At 44.7% G+C, this 10,726-nt stretch overlaps 1 protein-coding gene across 6 annotated transcripts in view; it reads left to right on the top strand.

The window, feature by feature from the left end:
* Positions 1 to 10,726, top strand: part of RABGAP1 (RAB GTPase activating protein 1) — a 172,402-nt gene that overhangs the window by 106,393 nt on the left and 55,283 nt on the right. The window lies entirely within an intron of this gene.

Below are 10,726 nucleotides of genomic sequence, written 5' to 3'. Positions count from 1 at the left end.
ATTTCTTTTCCATTAACTTTGTTTTTGCAGGGAAGGCCTCCTTGGTGGAGCTCATGGGCCCCAGGACTACTTCTGTAGATAGTTTGTCCCCCAGGCTGGCATTTCAGTCCTAGATTTCTGGGGTACAGTGCTGCCACACCCTTATAGTGGTTGGGGCGTCTGGGCCTACCTTGGTATCTGGAGGAATCAGGTGGTGCCCAGTATTGACCCCTAGTCAGCCACCACCCTAACTACCCCCTCTCCCTCTCCCCCCCTCCATCCTCCCCTTCTTTTCCTCCCTCCCTTCCTCCCTCTCCTTCAGGAGTGGGGCACACTGGCTGTGCTCAAGGCTTACTTCTGACTGTGCTTAGGGATCACTCCTTGAGGGACTTGAGGGTCCATACAGTGCCAGGAGCCAACCCAGGCTGGCCATGTGCAAGGCAAGTGTCCAACCTACCATACTGTTGCTTAGGTTCCCCTTTCATTAACTTCTTTTTTTTTTTTGTCTTTCTGGGTCACATCTGGCGATGCACAGGGGTTACTCCTGGCTCATGCACTCAGGAATTACTCCTAGTGGTGCTCGGGGGATCATATGGAATGCTGGGAATCGAACCCGGGTCGGCTGCATGCAAGGCAAATGCCCTACCTGCTGTGCTATTGTTTCAGCCCCCTTTCATTAACTTTTAATAGATTTTCTTACCCACCCCCTTGTAGAATAAAGAGAGTGGTTTTGCTCTTTATCTGCCATGCTTTACCTCTGAGGAATAGAATGACGTGGTAACTAATGGTAACCACCTCCCCATATTGAGACCTTTGGAGCCCAGTGCTGTCTTTCATAATGAAATTGTTTAATGACTAAATATTCAGAAAACAGCCTGATTCATTGACCTTAGGAAAGCAACTCATCTGGGTTTTCATGCTACCTTTATCCAAGTGTAGTTGGAAAATAACATATATAGAAGTAAAATTAACAGTGCCATGAAAATTAGGACTTTTTCTTTTGCAGGAGTTTTTTCTTTTGTAGGAGTTGGAATTTGGTTCACTGAGCTAGGCTCTGAATGAATCAGGTTTAACTAAACAGACACAGGGTGCATTTCAGTGGGGATGGAGGGAGGTGCTCACGCTAGTGGGTGCGTGTGTGATTCTCGGTATCAGAAACATTGTGAACAACAAGGTAAATCAGCCTTTGGCTTTGGATGGGGGCAGGGCAGGCCTATGTGCACTCAGGGCTTACTCCTGTCACTGCACTAGGGCAGGACTTGGGGAACACATGCCGTGCCAGGGATCAAACCTGGGTCAGATGCATGTGAGCAAGTGCCGTATCCTCTCTACTAAGCTCTCCAGCCTACGGCGATATGTTCATTGAGGCTTTTTGAGTTTTAGACTTAATCTGATCCATCCAACACTGTATGAGCCTCATAACCATTAATACCATTTTAGGATGAGGAAACCAATATATGATAAGGAGATTTGAAAGTCACACAGTAGTGGGGCTGGAGAGATAGCACAGCGGGGAGGGCGTTTGCCTTGCACGTGGCCGACCCAGGTTCTATTCCCAGCATCCCATATGGTCCCCCAGCACCGCCAGGAGTAATTCCTGAGTGCCAGAGCCAGGAGTAACCCCTGTGCACTGCTGGGTGTGACCCAAAAAGCAAAAAAAAAAAAAAGAAAGAAAGAAAGTCACACAGTAAGGAGAAGAGTTGGGATTCAAATTCAGGCCATTTTGGGGGCTGGAGCAATAGTACAGTGGGTAGAGCATTTGCCTTGCACGCAACTGATTCTCAGTATCCCATATGGTCCCCTGAGCACTGCCAGGGGTGATTCCTGAGTGCAGAGCCAGGAGTAACCCTTGTGCATTGCCAGCTGTGACGCATAAAGCAAAAAGGCAAAAAAAAAAAAAAACCAAATTCAGGCCATTTCGCCTCGAAGTCTCCATCCTTGCCTCATTTACTTCTCACAGGAACTTACCAGATGGCCCCTATCCTATAAGTGAGGGAACAGGAATAGAGGGATAAACATTTATCAGTGTAAAAACTACTTCATAGGGCCGGAGTAATATCTCCAGGGCTGGAGCCCTGCTGTTTTCGCTCCCCAGAACTGCCTCTTTTCCCAAGTACTGTCAGTTGCCACCAGATGTGTCCCCAGAACCAAAATGATTTAAAAAAAAAAAATTACAAAAATAAGCTAATTCCAGGGGGCCGAGAGATAGTACAGTGGATAAGGCACTTGCCTTGCATATTGCCAACATGAGTTCGATCCCAGGCATACCATACTCCTCTGAGCATCACCAGGAATGATTCCTGGGTACCAAACCCAGGACTTGCCCTGAGCACTGCCAGGTGTGACCGCAAAATCCGCCAGCCAAGCAGCAGCAACAAAACTGATCCTAGGCTTGAAAAACAGATGGCAGACTGCTACTAAATACACCAGAGAGAAGGTGCAGTTTCTCTAAATTCCGCTAGAAGTGCAGCAAAGGTGCAATATAGGTGAATAAAAAGGAGAGCAGATGGGGCTGGAGCAATAGCACAGCGGGTAGGGCGTTTGCCTTGTACACGGTCTGACCAGTGTTCGATTCCCAGCATCCCACATGGTCCCCCAAGCACCGCCAGGAGTAACTCCTGAATGCAGAGCCAGGAGTAACCCCTGAGCATCGCTGGGCATGACCCAAAAAGCAGAGCAGAGGTGATGACATGAATGAAACCAATAAAACTGAAATGAACACAGTAAGAGGTACGTGGCTTGGCAGAAACGGCCTATCCGATAGCATCCTTGAGTCAGATGGGGAGGGGAAGAAGCGAGCGGGTTTGGCTGTACCCACTGAGTGGAAGCTGTATTCCTGAGAAGCAGGCAAAGCTGAAGATGGAACTCAGTTAGCTGAAAAGCAGAGAGAAGCCTGCGCAGTTCAAAAATCAGTTTTGGACTGGCGAGATAGTACAGGGTTTACGGTACTTGCCTTGAATGCACCTGCACATTCAATGCACCCTGCGTGGTTCCCCCCAGACTGCAGGGAGCAAACCCTGAGTACAGAGCTGGGAATAGTTCCCGAGCACCGCCAGGCGTGACTCCGAAACCCAAACTCTCAATGGATAAATAAAAATGAATTTCCTTTCCCTACTCGGGTCCTACTCAGCCTCGATCCTTCCCCGGAGATTGAGGCGTCTGTCCTGGGAACTCCCAAACAAGCGGTCCTTCCTCTAGGTTCTTGCTGGCAGCAAACCCCTTCCAGGCTTCCAGCATTTTCCATTGGTTTCTGTTTCCGTTGCTTTTCACGGCAGAGGTCAGCAGGAGATTGTTGCTCCTCTAGAACACATCCCCCGAGAAAAAGCAGAAACAAAGGTGTAAAGAAGAAAAAGTTATTTTTCAGGAACTCTGCTGATGATTAATAGTTTCAGAAAAGATTTTACACCTGCCATAAAAACGTATGGAGATGTTGAGACTGCAGAAGGTCTCTTTAGGTTTTGTGTCCGTGGATAACCGGATATCTTCAAAACTCAGAGGAGGTGCAAGGTAAAATTGAAGTGGGCCAGATGGTAAAACAAACGTAGATAAAGAATAAGAGATTAGAGAGGCCTAACTCTGACAAAGATGACCTTATTGCAAAAGAATACAGGAAAAGACAAGAACACTCAGAACTTTCAAAGGAAAAATTTCCAGAATCGAAAAATGCAAGTTTAATTGAAAGGACCGACTTTGAGGTCAGAGCAGTGGTACAGTGGGTAGGGCGTTTGCCTTGCACCTGGCCGGCCTAGGTTTGATCTCCAGCATCCCATGTAGTTCCCCCAAGCCTGCCAAGAGGGATACTGACCCTGGGGCCAGCAGTGGCCTGTGACCACCAGCAGTTGTGGCCCCACCAAAAAGTAAAAGGGAAAAAATGGGCCCGGTTCTGAAAAAACAAGTAGATTTTCTATAATCTACCGCTTGAGTGAGACTGACAAAGTATCTGACTGGATACGGGGTACAGTGGATAGGGCACCTGTCTTGCACGCGGCTGACCCAAATTCAATTCCTGGCACTTGGTATGGACCCCCAAGCTCTCCTAGGACTGATCTCTGAGCACAGAGCTAGGAATAAGTTCTGAGCATCACCACATGTTGCCCAAAAACCAATAAGTAAGATCCCCTGATTTTTCCTACATATCGGGACTTTAAGAAACAAGGATTGCCTGAGAGCTATGCAAATTATGTAACTAAACATTGCCACGGTGGTGGCACAAACTGCAAATGAAGCAACACAGGGAAAATGGCATGGCCCTTGCAACGGATTCCAGGCACATTTATGAAGGCTTCCATACTTGAAGTTAGAGCCAAATCAGAGCTGAAACCCAGACCTCACTACCTGTGGAGTCTTGGGGTTAGGTACGGAAGGAATATAAACCTGTAACAGCTCTAAGTGCAATTCAGCCATTTTCTGGTTGTCTGTACAGTCTCATTGAGATTTTTGTCTGTTAAAGAACATTTGTAAGTTCTGTCTTAGTAGATCCAGTTTGTAGCCCTTGCAGGAATTTTATGTCCAGTAGACGCACTTACATCTGAGTCAGTACGTGTTATTTGTAGGAGACAATCCCTTTTGCTTTTTGGGGGGATCACGCCTGGCAGTGCCCAGGGGCTGGTCACAGCAGCAGTGGGGAACGGGCAGTATCGGGGACCAAGCATGTACCCCATCCCATCCTTTGGGCCATCTCCCTGGCCCCAGAAGGGAATGGCTTTCCAAAGTAAAACTGAGTGTCTGTTACGCATTGCAGAACACAGATTTCCTTAGTAATCATCGATTGTTCAGTTTGGTCATTTAAAACTGTAACTTGAATGTGGGCTGCTTTTGTGGGAAGGGCGATGTCTCATGAACAGGAGATCTTGAGAAAATGTTATCCTTAGCACCTAATGCTTCCTGCAGTTAAAATCATGCAGTTTATTTTAAGGTGTATCAGGACAATATTTAATGTGCACCTTGGCTTACTTATGTCAGTAATGGCATTCAAATGAGCATTACAGTCTTCAGAGTTCCCAGGAATACTCGGAATCTGACTTTGCATGAGAATTCTGTCTCTTGCAATATAGATGACTCAGAAACTACCTCTCCCCCACTCTTTTGTCAAATGCGAGTTTTTATGCTTGTTTTTGTCAGATAAAAGTGTTTGATTATTTCCTTCTTCATGGGCCTCTCCAAGAAAAATTTCTAAGAAGGAAAATCAAGAGTGTGCAATCAGGAAAAGGTTGACAGGAGAGTTTGCCTTATGCCTTCACTGTACATGATCTTGAACAGTTTTTGCCGAACATCGAATAATTTTTCCTGTGGGAAACTTGAGCCCTAAAAGGAAATGAACATAGCTAAAAGCGCACATCACATGGGACTGGGGTTTATTTTTAGAATGGCACTATAATGCCATATTTGGGTGGACACAATGTGATAGCCGTGCATTATTTTATTGAAAAAACTGCCCTTTGTAAATTAATTGTTTGCTTTCTTGACATCATGTGCTGTAGATCAACACAAGTAAACGTATAAATATTCAGCTGATAAAGTGTTAAGGTATTATTAAAATCAAGATATTTATTTGACGAACATTTCTGGAATATTTATTTATTTATTTATTTATTAATTTATTTACTTACTTACTTAATTGGGGAGGCACACCCAGTGGTGCTCAGGACTTACTTCTGGCTTTGTGCTCAGGGGCCACTCCTGGCAGACATTGGGGCCATATGGGTCAGCGAGGCACAAGCGCCCTATCTGCTGTGCCCTACCTCAGTACAAAGACCGATAATTCATTGATAATAACCACACAGCCATTGTTTTTAATGGGGGGGTGTGGTGTGTGTGTGTGTGTGTATGTATGTGTGTGTGTGTGTGTGTGTGTGTGTGTGTGTGTTAGATGGAATACGTTTCCTGTATCGAGAGAAGAAAACTAAATACAGATGAGCAGTATTTGATTTTCTTGAAATGGAAGAACTCCTTACTGAGTGAAACAGTATAGGAAAACTCTTTCTTTGTTTGTTTTTGCCTTTGGGAAATGGCCTTGTTCATTTCTGTTAAGAATAATCAGCAAACCAGGGCTGGAGCGATAGCACAGCGGGTAGGGCGTTTGCCTTGCACGCAGCCAACCTGGGTTCGATTCCCAGCATTCCATATGGTCCCCTGAGCACCGCCAGGGGTAATTCCTGAGTGCAGAGCCAGGAGTGACCCCTGTGCATCGCCAGGTGTGACCCAAAAAAGCAAAAAAAAAAAAAAAAAATCAGCAAACCTCCCCAATGTTCAGGTTCTCGTATTTCATGGGTTAAAAAAAAGAATCCCACTTATGTATACTTCTGTCTTTCAGTAAATATTTTCTGCTCTTTACCGTTCTTTTTTCATTTGGTTCAGGTCGGTTACGATGTTGATAAATGCACAGTGACTCTCTGAATTGCATACTTACTGTCTGAAATTGCAGATGCCCCAGCAAGGCGCTAAGAAACGGCCAAATACATATTTCACCTTTATCTTTTCTCCTCCTATTGGAAATACAGCAGCATCATAAATCTCCAGTCTAAGGGGAAAGTGCGACCAGTGATCTGAGAGCTTTGTGCTTTCGGCCTGCCTAGCGGTATCTCAGTGGCTTCTCCAGGCAGGCCTCACTTAAAAAGAGGGATTCGTTCTGAAAAAGCACGGAGATACGTGTCATTTGTTTGGTGATGGTCTGACGTTATATTATAGAGTTAGTTATCTGCACGTCACTATTGGAGCCTGCACTGTTACCCAGACGTAGCTGTTACAGCTCTGCAGTCCGAGTTGTGCAGGAAAATGTCACTGTGCAACATCACTTAGTATTGGGACCTAACTCTGGAAGGCGGATCGTTGCATGAAATTTCCAGGCAGGGAAAGGCCACACAGTGTGTGGGGGAGAGGGTATCGGCAGGTAACTGTCTGTGCCTCATTAATGTTTTCATCCCATCATGTACCTTAGGAGACTGCTATGACCCCCTGCTGCTCTGTTCTTTGTGAAAAGTCCAACTCCTGCCTTTTCTTGAGGACATTTTGCAGTGCCTTCTGTTTCTATCCCGTGCTGAAGAAGGTAGTGATAGTTTGCTTTGTCTGATGCGTTAGAACGTATGTTTGAGCGATAGCACAGCGGGTAGGGCGTTTGCCTTGCACTCGGCCGACCCGGGTTCGATCCCCAGCATCCCATATGGTCCCCTGAGCACCGCCAGGAGTAATTCCTGAGTGCAGAGCCAGGAGTAACCCCTGTGCATCGCCGGGTGAGACCCAAAAAAAGCAAAAAAAAAAAAAAAAAAGTATGTTTGATAGGTTTCAAAGGGAAATTTTGAAGCGCTGCTGAATGTCTATAGAATATTTCATGGAAAGTCTTGTAGGCGATGAGGCCCTAGCTGGCTGTGCTCAGTGAACTCTCGGTAGCATATGCAGTGCCAGTGCTCAGGTGACCACCGTGCAGGTTAGCTGTGTGCAAGGCAAGGGCCTTACCCCTATACTCTCTCCAGCCCAGCTGGTGATCGTTTTACTAGAATTAAGATTCTTGCCTCCACGGTCTGCCCCACAGCTTGGAAACTGGCCTCACATGCTGGGGGGAAAGGCAGCTGAGATAGAGAAGGGAACACCAAGTAGAGGATGTCGGGAGGACCCACTCGGGTTGGAAGATGCAAATTGAAAGTAGACTATAGACCGAACACGAAGGCCACTCAAATACCTCTATTGCAAACTACAACACCCAAAAAGAGAGAGAACAAACGGGAATGCCCTGCTGCAGAGGCAGGGTGGGGTGGTAGGGGATGGGGTGGGGGTGGTGGGAAGGATACTGGGAACATTGGTGGAGGAGAATGGGCACTGGTGGTGGGTTATCGATCACTGTATGAGTGAAATGCAAACACAAAAGTTCTTAAGTTTGTAACCGTACATCATGGTGATTCACTAATAAAAAATTTAGAAAAACAAAAGGTCCTTGCCTCCAAGAGCATGTATCACGGGGTAAATTTATAAAACAGTCTCTGCCTACAAATCCAGCACCCCATGAATTCCCCACTGTAGCACTGATGCCATGCCCAGCAGCACTGCCTGGTCAGAGGAATGTCCGAATGTTTTTTCATAGTGAGATGGATTGTATTCTTGAAATCAGTTGAAGATTTTTTTTCTTGCATTTTTGGTATTATGTGATCCTGCCTATCTTCTAAAATGGACTGGAGGGATTTAATTTATTTTAATCACTGTAATTAAGATCCCCTAACCTATTCTTAGAAAGATAACATACCCATAGAGAAATCCTGGTAATGACTTGTGAGTCTGTTTATGAAATCTCAGACTGATTACCTTTTTTAAATTTTGTCAGAATTCCTAGAGGCCTTCCCTTGCATAAAGTTAGCGTTTGCTTTTCAGAGCCCAAATTCCCAGATTATTTAGAGGACAAAATAATTTTTGGTTTTTCCTTTAAGTGTGTTTCTTTACTATTAAATTAGAACTATCAGGTTCAACATGAACAATAAAAATAAAATTTCCAGATTCTGTAGAGGCAACTTGGTCATCTGTTTTCACTGCCTTCAAGATTTTACTTTTTATCTTAAGCAATAATGATAAGATACGGTATAATGGATTTGAATGAGTTTTGAGTACTTATTTCCATATTTTGGGGTGTTTTCTTTTTTTTTTGGTCACACCCAGCTATCCTCAGGGGTTACTCCTGGCTCTGCACTCAGGTATTACTCCTGGTGGTGCTCAGGAACCATATGGGATGCTGGGAATCGAACCCAGGTCGGCTGTGTTCAAGGCAAATGCCCTACCCGCTGTGCAATCACTCCAGCCCCTATTTCTGTTTTTTTAAATATTAACACGATGGCTTCTAAAAACAGCATCTGTAACTTTCCAGAATAGTCTTAAAGTCTGACTTTTTCTTTAGGCAACAAGTTAATTTAGAAAAACAATCTTCCTGGTTATTTCTCACGGCAACCTTCCACTCATTTTCCTTGGGTACTTTCTTTTTCTTCCTGCCATTCTTAGCTTGCTATTTTTCAACTTGAGTTTACAAAGGGTGTGTACTCAAAGGGTTTCCGCCAGTTCCCAGTACCTTGTTAATCCTGAGAAATTACCCAGCGAACCAATTCTCATAGTAAGGCATAAAAATAGTTGTCAAAAAAAAAAATGACAGAAAGTGGCACTACGGAGACTTGAACTAATAGATGACTTTCCAAACTGAGAAGCAAACAGTCAAATGTTATTTTTTTTTCCTTCGCTTTTTCTCTCTACAAATTAATTAGAAGACTCTTAGAATTTGCAGTGCTTCATCCTGTACACTAAAGAATATCAGAACTGGAACCAAGGAGGAATCTAGAAACCTCAGTCATGCCGAGCTTGTAAAAGTGAACCTAGAACTACTTCATTTTTCCAGTTTCACTGTGCAAGTTCAGTCCAACCTTTCCCTGAGTGCCTAGTCACCATAAAGCTCTACCAGTATGTGAGTTTGGGTGGTTTTATCTCTTTAAGCTTGATTTTCCGTAGATTAGGGTATGCTTCTTTTTTCCAATTTTAATAAAATTTTATTTTAAAAGCTATGTTTGGTTTACAAAATAATATGAAATGAATTAAGGGCATTTCCTATAGCCTGAACTTTTCACAGTTCTTTGTGAAAAGTTCAACTTCTCTTTTTATGTGTGTCTAAGTGGGCTCCAAGATATATTTGCTTTTCACTTTAGATTATAAACCTGGACCACTTCATTTATTTTGTTGCTCAGAAGGTTCTAACTTTAGCCATAGAAGCCTCATTTGACTCCTGTGTTCCTATGAGATACTCCAGTCTTGTGCAGCTATTTTCGGGGGAGGGGGGGGTCGGGGGATTTCCTTACTCTCTGGCACTACTCCAGGCTCCAGGCTCATCCTGTAAATTTCCTGCCTTAGTCTTAGGGTCAGCCATCCCACCCCACCCCAAGCCCTGGTTCCTTATAAACCAAGAAGCTTGCACTGCATGGGTTCAAGGTTCAGAGATCAGGTTCAGTCCACATCACTATGATGTTTCCCTGAGCTCCAATTGGGTGTGCCCCCCCCCCCAAATCAGCATGTGATCTCAGCAAGTGCATTGGCTCCTAATGGCATCATCAGTAAACTTCATGTGCAGTTCTTCGGAACTTTAGGTGGAACAGTTAGATCAGAGGAAGGGCAGGACACATACATAGATGGCTGTTACAAAGCAGAGTAAGGGGCACATCTCTCTAGGGGACAAATTAGCCGTATAACCCGCTTAGAAATGAAACAGTAAAAGGGCTGTATGTTTGATCCTTTGGGAATTGAGTGATTGTGGAAAACATCTACTTTCCCTTAATTGTAGTTCTACTTACCAACCTTGTCTATAGCAAAAGAGGAATAAATGTACTAATATACCAAAGCTAGGGGGATGGTTCCGAGGGCCTGGGGTGCTTTGTGGGCAGGAGCCGAGGTCTAACCCTCCACCACCACTGGGTGGCCTCTGGGGAAAAAACCCGAATTTAGCAATTTAGCCTAGAAAATTATGGTACAGAATTGGGTAGGTTCCCACATATTAAAAATACTTGGGGCTGGAGCAATAGCACAGCGGAGAGGGTTTTTGCCTTGCATGCAGCTCACCTGGGTTCGATTCCCAGCTTCCCATATAGTCCCCTGAGCACCACCAGGAGTAATTCCTGAGAGCAGAGCCAGGAGTGACCCCTGTGCATCGCCAGGTGTGACCCCAAAAAAAAGAAAAAAAGTAATACTCAGGAAGGATAATTTCCAGATAATCGTGAAAATACATTCATCATTT

This window comes from Sorex araneus, chromosome 1 (genome assembly GCF_027595985.1).
Source record: "Sorex araneus isolate mSorAra2 chromosome 1, mSorAra2.pri, whole genome shotgun sequence".
In the NCBI taxonomy this organism is placed as follows: Eukaryota; Metazoa; Chordata; class Mammalia; order Eulipotyphla; family Soricidae; genus Sorex; species Sorex araneus.
This window is presented reverse-complemented; position numbering and strand designations above follow the sequence as displayed.